A 4,877-nucleotide genomic window follows, 5' to 3' on the forward strand; every position below is an offset into this window, starting at 1 on the left:
ACTCCACCCATAAGCAGTATTTAAGAGTAACAACATGATCACTTTACAGATTGATTCCTTATAAATACTGTGAGCTCAGGAGTTCATTCTTTGTTCGGGAATCCCTCAACCTGCACTTTGGGTTTTCATTTGGGCTGAGGAATGCAGATATACGTTATACAGTCGGAGAGAAAGACACGCGGCATAATGGAGAATTATAAGATTGTTTTTTCATTAGGGAGCATCAAGCAGAATCCTTTCAAATCCTTCCCACCGTCTGTCTTTTTTTTTTTCAGCTGTATATCTGTTTTTCCGGTTATATAAATGACGCTGAAGGTCAATTTCTTTGCCAAAATGTAATATAGCCTGAAGTCCACCTTGCTTTCTCATTTATCTGCTCCTCATATAAAAGTGTATTTATGGGTGCAGGAGTACTATGATGTGTTCCCTCACATGATGTCAGCTGACAGTTTTAGACGTCTAGTGTTTCTCCATAAATCCTCTCCAGGAACATTTTCAGTCAAATACAGTCTTATAAAGGCACTTGTCTTTGTTTATAATGGTGATTAGTGATCGCTAACCGCAGGTTGTGTTTCCTGTTTCCTGAGTTAATCTCAGAGAAAACAAAAAAGGCTGTGTTTGCCTTTGCAATCCTGTAACCCATGCTAACAGCTAGCATTATTATGTTAGGTAAAGCATAAAACTTTAAAGGAAGGTCATTGTTTACAGTCCCCACTTCACAGCAGAAAGCCATACAGTTGGCATTATTTCTCATTTATAGGACTGTATCTGGGTCTGTAACGCCAAGGAGCTTTACAAGTGCGATGAAAGGATAAAAGAGGCAGGAGGATAAGTTGTACTTTCCAGGAGAGTCTTGAAAACATGGGGTCACTGATCTATACTCACTCACTTAAATTGCTTCCCAAGTCAAGACTCATGAACACTAAAAGGAACATTTGTTTTTAGTAATAATGTGTGTACAAAACAGACCAAATGAATGCTTTGGCTAGCTTGTGTTGGGAACTGGAAAATAAAGAAACCTTGATGGATAGTAGTGTCACTGCTTTAAGTAAGAAAAAAGAGTTGTAGTCACACCGTGGTCCTGGTTCTGTCCCTTGTGACTGAAGTGTGACTGATGGTAAACTTGACGTTGACCTAAAACATGAACGCTATCATTTTAATCTCAACCACGTGAAAGAAGTGTGACAACAGGTTGTGAGTGTGTTAACCCTTTAACCCTAAATGGCTAATGGCTTCATATTCAGCATCAGATCTAGTTGTCTTAGAGTTATGAAGCCTCTGGTTGTACATAAATACCGGTATACACACATATTAATTATATTAATGTGATGAAGCATTGTGTGTTTCATTTGATTTTTCTTCTGTGGGCTTAGTAAACACCACAGATACATTTCTAATGTATTCATTATTTATAGATATCCTTTACGGCGTACTGTACATTAAACATTTCCAGCATTAAAAAACATGACATGTCACAATATGATCGTGTACTCAGGGTGTTATCAGCAGAAATACTGGTAAATCAGCCTTTCTACACTCTGCGGCTCCAACCTCACATTCTTTCCCGCACTACGTTACAGTACAGTAAAGTACAGTGTAAAGGGCTAAAGAAAGACAAACCTGCACACATACAGGTATGGAGTGACTTTATGGGTCCCACATGAGATTGCCTCACCCCATAGGTGTCGCCAGAGCAACAACGTGTCTCCATAGTAACAGCCACAGCCTGAGTTGTGATGTTTAGTGTGATGGTGCTAAAAACTCAGCTTGCTGTGGATTGTGGGGGAGGAAACTATCAGCACCTATAACATTTGGTGATGGGGGTCAAATATGTGTGTGTGTGTGTGTGTGTGTGTGTGTGTGCGTTACAGAGGGGGAGAGGCTGGAATGGATATTTGCATGGCCATATGTAAAGAAGGAGAGAGAGAGAGAGAGAGAGCAGTTTATGAATGGTGTTTGAGGGTTCTCAACTCTCTCTCTCTCTCTCTGTCTCTCTCTGTCTCCCACTTCTTCTGACTTACGAGGTGGCAATAAGTGGTTTCGTGTGTGTGTGTGTGAGTGTGTGTGTGTGTGTGAGAGTCAGCCTCAGGGAGTCAGTTCAGTATGTTTGTGATGATCCACGATGGATGGAGGAGAGAAGAAGAGTGAACATAGCTACAGATTGAAGGAGAACAACTTGTGTGGGATAATATTCTAAATGAAAGAAACAATGATAATTGGATTTACTAAACGGGGTCAGCCTATCTTGTGAACTTGAGATGACATCTTTTTGCCTATGGTTCCACTTCTGATCTGTGTTTAAAGGAGTTAGATGATTGCTTTCCTTAAGTCCTTCTGCTGTTCAAGGTTTGGGGTTATCAGATATCACCAGGGCAACTTAACACATCAAATCGCTATGCTCCTAAATACGGTGTTTTCTTCTGCTTTTGTGCTTTTTTCCTCTGAAAAAGCGTGTTTGCTTTTGGAAAGTCGACTTGCCCAAAGCGGAGTTTCTGCCCGCTCACTCCACGAATGTGCAGATCAGAGTTCACCATTTAACTCGACACTAACGCGAAAAAGAAAGTGATATTTAGTGTCTGCGTGTGGTTTTCTTTGGATTAGGAAGAGCCAACGTTTGCTCCCTGTCAGCCTTCAGCCTTCGTGTATGTTGATAGCGATAATAACATTCCCCTGCATCTCACGGTTCATCAAAGGTTGCTTACATGAGATTCTTGCTTTTTACCACGACCTGGAGCATTTCAGAACCCACTTATAATAAACTCTCATTTACATGATGATTAACTGTGAGCTGCGGAAGAAAACACTTATTTTCTCTCCCACTGAAACGCTCCCACATGAGTAACATGGGTCAACATTTTAAATTTAGCTGCGGTGATGATTAGCATTTGAGAGGTCATGGGAGTTTGTAATTGGTGAACTGTTTGATATAAGCAGCACACACACACACACACACTGCAGTGCAGCACATTCTGTCATCTCCATGTAAAACAGGAGCACACACACAGAGCCTCAGTTTGTTAGTGCCTACATGTCAGAATTCAGACACAGTTTGAAAGCTGTTTTAATTTGCAAGTTGCCTGGATGCTTTGTTAAAATGCCTTTATGTGCTTGCAGGTGTCATGTTGTGATCTAAAAAGATCTAAAAAGGCCCACCCGTATTTTTGCGTGAAACATTTACACGTGAGTCTAGAGTAACGCCCAGCTGTCTGTGAAATGGCACTGTTAATACATTTTGGTATTTGGCTGGGCAGTGTCAGTAAGTCCTTAAACCCTCCTCTGATTGGTCAGCAGACTGCAATAATGATCGATTGTCTTTTGTGGTAAAGCTCACCCACAAAATACGTGTATATATTAGAACAGTTAATCACATATACTATGGTTTTATTAGTGAGCACAGTACAGCGCTGGTTTGTCTTCTGCTCATCTTGATTAGAAGCACATAAATCTGCCTCCAGTCCCAGTAACTTTAGTTAATAGCTCTTCCATTGGGATGGAGCATCTGCATGATTAATGATTAATAATGATTATTTTCATTAATGATTAATATGCAGATTATTTTTATTATTATTATTATTTAGTTTTATTAGTTTTGCCTATAAAGTGTCACAAAATAGTGGAAAATGCTGTCCCACAAGGTGAATCGCTCACATTACTTGTTTTGTCTGACCAAAACTCAAAGATATTCAGTTTATTGGGACTAAAAGCATCAAATCCTCACATTCGAGAAGCTGGAACCAGCAAATGTTTGGTCATTTTCCTTAACAACTTACTAAAAAGATTCTTGTTGTTCATCATCGATGGTCTAATTTCTGTACAACATGAAAATCTCTCAGCAGGCTCTTCATTGAGTCATCCATAGACTTCAAGTCTGCATTAATCTTTGTGAACAGTAGTTTTGCAAGTTAAACAGAGATTAATTTGTGGTAATTATAATGATGAAACTTTGACAAACATCAACACACTTAATGATGAAATCACTCAAACTCCTTTGTGGATGTTTGCTAAAGTGGTTTGTTTAATAGCGTACTAACAGTGAACTCACAGACACAGAGAGTGGGTCTTAGTGGGCAATCTGCACCCAGAACAATTGCACAGTAGCACACTGTGGGCCAAGAGGTAGTGATCAAATAGTATGTGATGCAGTTATAATCAATGGGCGAAGCAGTTTTGCGGACCGGCTGACAGTTTACAATGATGAAGAGAGTGATGTAATCAAGGAGTTAAATGAGGAAACGGTGGGATGCTGTTCCCAGACACTGTCATTATCACTATGTAAAGAATTGCCACAGTGGGTCTCCAAACCTTGGATCAATAACAACAGGATATAGTGTGCTTATTATCAAGTCTACATTGTGGAGATTTCCCGACCTGATCCTATGGATTGGTATTGGGGCTTGTCTGGGCATGTCTTAATGGGTCATTATCAGCTCAAATAAAGCAGACTAATGCAGATCCTTACTTGACTCTCCTTTACAACCGCCAGGCTCTACAGTCCCAGTGTGTGAATGTGAAAAATGATTGGGTGACAATGTTGGCAAAATATACGGACTGTGACTTGATAAGAGGCCAAAATGAGACTTGGCTGTTGTCAGGTTTGTGTGCCCCTATTCGACCAAAGATCATTTGTTAGGGACAGAAGCTCCACTCTTTAACGCCACTGTACTTGTTGTAGTTCCAACAGCTCCGACACATTTGTTCGTCTTCTCAAAAGCTGCTCATGTCACGTCAATTTCAGGAGTCGTATAGAAATAAATGAAGCTGATCAACTTGCCAAATACATATTTAATCAACATTGAGGTAACTGTAAGTATTGGATCAGACTCTGTATTGGCAGATATCCACTATTTAAAGACTTTGAACAAGGTATAAAAAAAAAA

The 4,877-nt window shown here is 39.9% G+C and overlaps 1 protein-coding gene across 2 annotated transcripts in view; it reads left to right on the forward strand.

The window, feature by feature from the left end:
• Nucleotides 1-4,877, forward strand: part of LOC118327490 (synaptogyrin-1-like) — a 22,535-nt gene that overhangs the window by 1,700 nt on the left and 15,958 nt on the right. The gene's annotated exons all lie outside the window — the stretch shown is intronic.

The sequence above is a fragment of the Morone saxatilis genome, unplaced genomic scaffold, assembly GCF_004916995.1.
Source record: "Morone saxatilis isolate NCDOM2014 unplaced genomic scaffold, NCSU_SB_2.0 Contig17, whole genome shotgun sequence".
NCBI classification, from domain to species: Eukaryota; Metazoa; Chordata; class Actinopteri; family Moronidae; genus Morone; species Morone saxatilis.